The sequence below is a fragment of the Triticum urartu genome, chromosome 7A, assembly GCF_056163025.1.
Source record: "Triticum urartu cultivar PI428250 chromosome 7A, HENAU_Tu73, whole genome shotgun sequence".
NCBI lineage: Eukaryota > Viridiplantae > Streptophyta > Magnoliopsida > Poales > Poaceae > Triticum > Triticum urartu.
The window spans coordinates 308,031,750-308,039,982 of record NC_141879.1 but is presented as its reverse complement, the minus strand read 5'-3'; the positions used below and the strand labels follow the sequence as shown (position 1 = coordinate 308,039,982).

Sequence of the window (8,233 nt, the reverse complement as noted above, 5' to 3'; positions counted from 1 at the left end):
GAGATCAAGGAACTTCGCGCCCAGCGACCCTGATCGCTGTATCTGAAGCAATTAAGCAGTGGACTAAAAGTTTCTTATTTTCTCTTGTGTCACCTCGTAGTCAGTAACTTTGATAACAAACCTGTTTTGGTTTCCTGGGTCAAGTTTATGGGTACAGATGTGAACATTAACGTAATGACCAATTCGAGAGGCGATGTTTTTAAAAGCACAGGCGTGAAGTATCTGCAGCCAAGGTTCTTTGTACCAACTAGAGTCATGTCTTGTGCACACATGAAGGTGTGGACATTCCTGACTTTCTTTGTTTAAGTGTTTCGGGTCACAGGCACAGGCATGAAGCGCTCAAAGGCATGGTCGGTGGTATTACATAGAGTCACGCTAGCCTGTGACTCTATCAGATGGAGACGCACGGGCGTTTAGCCCACAGAGGCACGCAATGGTCTATGTGAGGGACGCTGTTTCTAAAATCTCATTTCCTTGTATATAAAAGCACGGACAATAACTCCCTACGGACACAGCTCCGTATTGAGTTGCGTCACACATCTTTCTTGATGTTACGTATATTATTTCGATATAAAAGGCGTGGACGTTCGTGGCTTTCTGCATTTCATTGTTTCACAGTGAAGCACGAGAACGCTTTAAAAAAAGCACAAGCACGTCTCGATTTGCAGAAATAGCAATGTCGTGGTTCTACAGGACGCTATGTTCTAGGCTGTGCAACATGTTTCCACCCAAACATTCACTACAGGGTCACGAACATACACAGAGGAAGTGTCGTGCAGTGATAACAAACACACAGTCTTACAGGTACAAGAGGCACGACCGCCCCTGTATTGTAAAATACTTCAGCTAACAGTGATTCTACTAAAACGCGGACAAAACCAAGTGAGTGAAGTGATGCGAGAAGCATGACTTTTCAAGAACGAGACACACGGTCCTGCCTTCGGCATTGTAACGCACTGTTCTACATGCCGCACAGGCACGACCATGATTCCACGTGCTTTAGTAGCATGTAAAGACGTGATTCTCTCACAGCAAACACCGTGAACCTACTGCCAGGCACTATATCCATTTGTGAAGCAGAAAAACAAACACAACCATGACCCGTTCTGTTTGAAATCTTTGCATGACAGAAGCACAGCATGAAGGCACACGAGGCACGGTAGGACACGCATCACAAGCACGGTTATTTGAATTACTTACAGACATGCATTCATAACAGAAGAACATGCATGAGAACAGGCGAGGCACCGTTACCATGAAAGCCACGGTTATGCAGCCCCAGAAACACGACCCAGATTCGGTGCTTAAATTTTTTTCCATTCCATAACGGCGGGCGTGACCATGCAACCGTGAGAGTCACGGTTGAACACTCACCGGTGGCATGGCCGTGGCTGCCTATGCCCTTAGGTTATTTTTATCTCTCCGTCATGCAGCAGAGAAGCATGCTTGTATGCTTACAACATCCACGTTCAAAAACCAACGCGGCTGCGGAAAATAACAAGGAAACATGTACTTCTGATATTTTTCTCCGTCGAGTAAAAAATACATAAAGAAGAAAAAGGCGTTCTTATTTAAATTTCATTGGTTTCTATAACTGCAGCAAATTAGCATACAAGCCGTTCTTATAACCACAACAAAAGAAGATAAACAATCGACACCCGCCCGCCTCCCCACCGATCGCTTGCTATTTCATCGCTCCACGTGCGGCCTTGTTTTTGAATGTTCAGCGATCCATTCTTCCCTCTTGACCCTTGTGCAACCCCACCCTTATGCGTAGCTATTCAACCTATTTACCTGTAAAATTAATATTCGTACATAAAAACAAAGCGAAAGATTGCGGTCATCACTGTTTTTTGCTTACGTCCTATTTAAGCTGCATTATTACCTTTTAATTTTTCTATTCATATTGTTCTCCGGTACCAAAAAGTGTCCACTCAGACCTTTCCTTTCTGGAAATGGACCGCGCAGATTCCATGCCTTGTCCCGGGCTTCCCTCGACGCATTCAGTGTGCCTGGCTTGTGTGATGTTCGATTCTCGCGTAGATGCAAGACTTTGGTAAATGCTCCCTGCTGTTAGTGGGGTCGTTGGAGTTGCTGACGTTTGACGTCTTCCTCCTGGGCTTGCAGTGCATTGTCCTGAGCCGTTTGATGTCCTCGTTGTTGTTGTCGATGTTGTCGGCCATTTCATTGACCTTGCCCTCTTCTCCTACTGCGATTTCCTCTTCTCCTCTTCAATCCTCATCCTCTCTTGGACTTTTGGGTTATCCGGGTAGTTTGTTTTCCTGTGACCCTTTACTCTACAATGGACACACTTGGATGCGGCTTTGTTGCCTTTTCCTTTCTTCTCAGAACTAGCTTTGATTCGATCTCCTTTTTTCGTGCCCTTTGAGCCACTCATGGGAGGGTTCTTGAGAGTTCGACAAGAATGCATGTGTCTAGTTCCTCGGCAAGTGCCGCCATGACTTCTATTTTCATATCTACCGTACACTCACGGAGCACACAGTACGCCTTCTCTTTTCTACAAGCATTTGAACAGATATTTGACAACTTAGCGTAAGCGAGGCTGAATCTCATAGTTTCATCGTCTTGTATGGTCATGCTATTACCTTGACTTGTAGACAGAACTTTCAGACTCTCTGATAGATTCCTGGTCCATCTGGGGATGACAAAGGATTTTGGAAGTTGATCGATCATGCATGTTTGGTCCATCACCTTAAGCACATGGCAGCACTGAATGCCATCCCTACTCATTTTCTTGCAGCTGCAACTGTATATTTCTTTTTGTTCATCCACATCTACCCTGAACTCAGACCTGTCAAATTCCTCGCCCGGATATGGTTTCCACACTTTTTCTCCGGGCTTAGTAATCTTTTTAAAAAAATACTGCCTCCCCTTTGCCAGGTCAGAGCACTTGAAGTAAGTCCGGCTCCGTAGCTCCAGCTAGAATTTCCTGAAAATTTCATTCATGTATACTTGACTTGCTTGTCTTTCAATCGGAAAACCTGTCTCTAGTGATGGTGCCTTCTCTTCTGTTCGGTGTCTTTTCTTATCGAGCGTGGCGAGGCAATTTTGCGGAATCATGTGATAACCACCGACAAACCTTTTTATTATGTCCCTGTGGTCGATGTAATTCTTCCACATTGAATTCGTGCTGTCACTGCGAGTGGTTCTTGACGAGAAAGGATAGAAGCAGTCCTTGAAGTAGTCCGGCACCCAGAAATTTCAGAGTTACCGTAGCGTGTTCAGGTGTTCGTTGCCTTCCGCCTTGTGCACAGAAATTGCTGCTTTCCAGGCATGCTCAAACTCGTCTTGATCTAGTGAGTTTTTAACGATTCGAAATAAATCATCAGACATCCCTGGGTGCTGCGCAAACACTGCTGCATTATTTTCCTTCAGGTTCTTCCTAATATGCCACCAACAGAACCTGTGCCTCGTTCTCGGAAGAGCTTCCTTTATTGCAGTCTTCATCGCCTGGTCCTGGTCTATTATTATGTATTTCAGCTCTTTACCTCCCATTGCCTCGACAAACATGCTTAAGAGCCACTTGAATGACCCTATTTTCTCATCCTTCAAAAGACCTACTCCAAACAGGACGGTCGACCCATGGTTGTCGACACCTATAATTGGTGCAAATGGCAAGCCATATATATTCGTAGAGAATGTCATGCTAAAAGACACGAAATCTCCATATAGCTCATAATTCATCTTACACAAGGAGTCTGTCCAGAACAGGCTGCGCACTATATTGTTCTCTGTCTCTTCCACATGGTGGAATCCCGGCCTCTGCCTCTGCATATCGGCAAATAGTTTCATGGTGTCTGCGGTATCAGTGCTGCGCTCTCCAGCCCTGTCCCGGCATGCAATGTTGCTTATGTCAATCGTGTCGAACATAATTGCTCACCTCGGTTTCCCCATGGCAGTAAAAATCTGCATAACCTTCCTTGGTTCTGACCTCGCCTTATGCAACACCTGTATAAAGAATTTCTCCTAACGTGTCATCTTCTTATAGAATCTCATGAACTTCAGCATCCAATCAGATGGGTGAAGCTGGTGGTTGTGCTCTAGACGCACGTTCTTTAGATACCATTTCCTCCTATCTGTATCCCTCTTGGCTGTTATTTGGACTAGGCAGCTTGTCCGGATCAAGCAGTTGCTCCTTCTCTCCTTAACATGTCTCTTAGTTGTTTTATTCTGCCCTTCCTTGGTGCACTAAAACACCTGCTTGTCAAGCTGCTGATCATATGTTGATCTTCTGCTCGTTGATCGCTTGGCAGCAAAGCCAACCTTTCTAGCATATCTGCAGAAAAAGAAAAAGCACTCATCCAATGATCCGAATACCATACCACCCTCTGGTTCGAGCGCTTCAGTGACCTCCTGAATTGTTGGGTATATGCCTTATTTAAACATGTCATCCATTTCTTTCTCTACAATGGTCGGTGGCGCCATGATGATTCTGTCTACCGTGTCTTCGTTCGTCTGATCGCATTCACTTCTGACGACATCAGTTTCATCACCAGCGATAGGTCTAGTTACAGCGGAGCTGCTGCTACTTTATTGTTTGTCACACGCAGCAGCGTTGTTTCTGCATGGCACAGTCAAATCCATAAATGAGTCTGCCTCTCCACTTTTGCATTGTGCAATGCTGCTCCCTGTTTCTCCGGCACTCGTGTAACCAAGGGACTGTGCTGCTTCTACCATGAAATCCGTGCTGGCGTTGTACGATACTTGCTGTTGTGAACGTTCTGTTTCCTTCGAAATGGATGAAGAACTATGATATTTCTTTGCCTCATATGTTATCCCCTCCGCCAAATCCTGAACACATGGCACGAAACAGAATTAGATGTCTAGAGCAGCATATGCATTCTTTTAATTTCTAAACAAAAGATTCATATGACTCATCAGGGCTCATCTGGTATACCAAAACCAGACCCGTGCCTCTTCACCGAGTATAAGCGGTACACTAGAGGCACTATTCACATTATACCCAGCATCACGAATGTGACCATGCTACACACACATCTGGACAAAGAGGCACAGATGTGCTTCTGTTTACACCATACAACCGGAGAGGCACAACAACATCCTATACAAAAGAACAACTGCACGTACAGCCATACCAGACGGACAGCCGTACTCCTGTTTTGCACTTTACCCTATTCTTCCATAAAACTGTTTGTGTGTTGAATTGAAAAAGCATAGTTCCGACGTCACCTTTGTTTTCCCATGCCTCTCTTGTCCAGCAAATCTTGGCGACAACCTTCGTGCATTGGTGATTTCACTGACGATTCTGAATGCCATCGGAGATCCTTTGGAAGGACCCCTCACATTGAACGCCATAGGTGATCCTTTCAAAGGACCTTGCCTTATGTTTTCATCGATCCATGGACTACCGCGATACTTGCTTCCTTGCTTGTACACCTGCGTGTGCAAGATACTACAATTTAAATATACCAGACGAAAAGAAAGAAAAAATTTCTCACAAAAAAATATAATTTTGCTTTAAATGTTGTTTCACGTTCGTATTTTCTGTCACCTGTATTGCTTTCTGGTGCTGCTGTATGGTAGAGTTTATTGCTCCTATGTTTGATTTTTTCGTTGGGCTCTTCATGCTTGTGCAAACCGTACCGAATCCTTGAACACCAATGCTTTTGTTGCCAATGATCCTTGTGCTTGCATCAAAGGAAATTCTGTTACCCGGTACCTCTTCATTATGACCGCCTACAAACGCTGGGCCGTCACAACGCCCGCTCTGCGCCTTTGTGGGCATCTATTTCTTGAAACCAAAAAATAATTAGAGGCACATGCGAGTAAAACTTCCACATACGTTCAAAACCAGCGTTTGAAGTTTTCGTCGTTACCTGCATAATCTGCTTAGTGGAGTCCCCGCTGCTTAGAATGCTCCTCTTCGCAGGTGTCTGTTGCACACCATGCTCCTAGTTGGGACGTTTGCCAAGATCTTGTATCTCACTCTTGACTCCAATTATTCCAGCCCGCATGGCATGTGCGTGTTTGACAACATCTGCATCCTTGATCTTCTTCTCGTTTTTTAGTAATTTTTTCTTCCACCTCTCGATACTCAACTGCAGAGTAGATGCACAGGATAAACAAATATTACAGCATTCATCCAGGATATATAAATCATTTTTGTTTTTGTTAATGATCTACTATTTGGTGTTCTCAGTGGTGGCACGTTGACAGCAAACGTCCCAGAAATAAAAGACCAAACACTAATGTTCAACTGCCTTACTATTACCTACCTCCCATAATCCTTGCCGATGTCGTTTAAAGACCGACCATCCCTGTTGTCCTGACCAGATGACGCACTCCTCAACATCTGCCCAGAAAAGAGACGTAATAAATATAAAGGTTATAAACCTGCAGTATCAGTGTTGAAACCTTTCGAAGTCGATCTCAATCTTCCTTACTAACCTTTTACACTTACAACGCAACAGAGATATGTTTTTAGTTCTATATAATTGACATATATAAATATATACATAAATTAATTTTTAATTAAACTACAACCTCAACCAAAGTGAGATCCTCTAATGCTAATTTGCTTGTGGAACACTTAACACAAAGATAACCATGAAACCTAACAAAATAACAAGCTCGTATTACAAGGACGAGAGTACACAAAACAAAAAACAAACTCAAATCGGAGCTACAATATAAAACTAAATAGGTTTATTCTATGAATCCTGACCACAACAAATTCATCAACGAATTGAATCTCGTGTATCAGGAATCGACACGCAAAAGGTGCGTTCATAAATTTTTTACTAACCTTTGATTGCCGAATCTTATGCGCTGATTGTTCAGAACTCACACCTTTCTAAATTGTGGGGGGATCTGCTTCCCTGCAGTTTGTTAGCAATCTCCTTCAATGATTTTGAATCTAGGAGAGAGAGAAAAGAGAGAGGGAGAGAGAGAGAGAGAGAGAGAGAAAGAAAGAGGCTACTTCAATTTTTTGCGTGCAGGAGAAGAATAACCTGATAGGTGGGGTGAGTTTTGCGACGCATGAGAGATGGGCATGTTTCTTGGGCGGGACGAGATGTGGTAGGTCGACTTCACTTGACCGTCAACAAGACTGACAAGTGGGCTCTCAGTTACTAATTCCTCTAAGTCTCTCACTAACTTGTGGGGTCGGCCTTATATGACTCCTACGAGGAGTACCTCCATCTGAGGTGAGAAAATGTGGTAGGTGGACTTCAAATTCATACTGACATGTGTGCTCTCAAATGGTTCCTCCAAGTATTTGACTAACTTGTGGGGTCGTCCACAGATGAGTTCCAGATCTCTCTCCATCTAGCATCGGTGGCGACAGGCGAGGCATATTCTGGCTCTCCAAAGGAAGGCCAATCCTGATCCCTCCACGGAGTTCGCTCGTCACTGAAAAATTATCGGTCTCCTTCATCTCACTCGCCGTGGATCTCCTGTTCAGGTAATCCATTGCATCCTCACCATGATTATGCCACCGATTCAACGTTTGAACAAAAAAATTACCGGTGCTAGCAATTCCGCGGGCTGCGTACACACCGCATGTGCGCAACACAGCAGGTGGGACATGATTTGAATATTGGTTCCGGATCCAATTATCTTCAGCTGGTCCGTGCTCAAACTGTTGCACCGTCTTAACAGCAGACGGGTTATGGATTTAAAATTAGGACTCAACTGACCTCACTTTAATCATGCCAACTGCATGCTTGCACCGTGGTTTTGCTAAATTGAGCTATATCTCCAGCCATGCAAAACTTAAGCACTCTCGTGACCACAGATTATATTATTTGCAGAGCTCAATGAAACTGCAGTCAAAATTCACTATCCTGATCCCTAACATGAGGACACAAGTCAAATGATTGTATAGATCCACAATCTATAGCAGAGATCCAAATGACTTACGTTCGTTTTTGCAAAGCAGTTACTAACTCAGATTTAGAATCCGTCTTAGCTAACCAAACTATTGATGATGGTCTCACATGGACTGCTAACAACTGTCTTACATAACTGACCTGGTAACGATGACGTCTCATGGCCTCTTATGTAGAGTTCGATGAGATGGACTCCACCCCACAGCTGTCGGAGACTCAGTCTCAGTCTATCGATGGCACGGAGATTGTCACCCAAGATTTCATTGTTCATGACCAACTAGAGACAGAGAGACTAAGGATCGAGTTAAAACGTGCAGTGCACAAAAACTTGTTGAGGAGTACAGGACAAAGAAGCAGCTTGC

The 8,233-nt window shown here is 44.1% G+C and overlaps 1 pseudogene; it reads right to left on the bottom strand.

The window, feature by feature from the left end:
• Positions 1 to 1,790: 1,790 nt before the first annotated feature.
• LOC125518870 (uncharacterized) lies at positions 1,791 to 7,453 on the bottom strand (annotated as a pseudogene).
• Between the last annotated feature and the right edge of the window lie 780 nt (positions 7,454 to 8,233).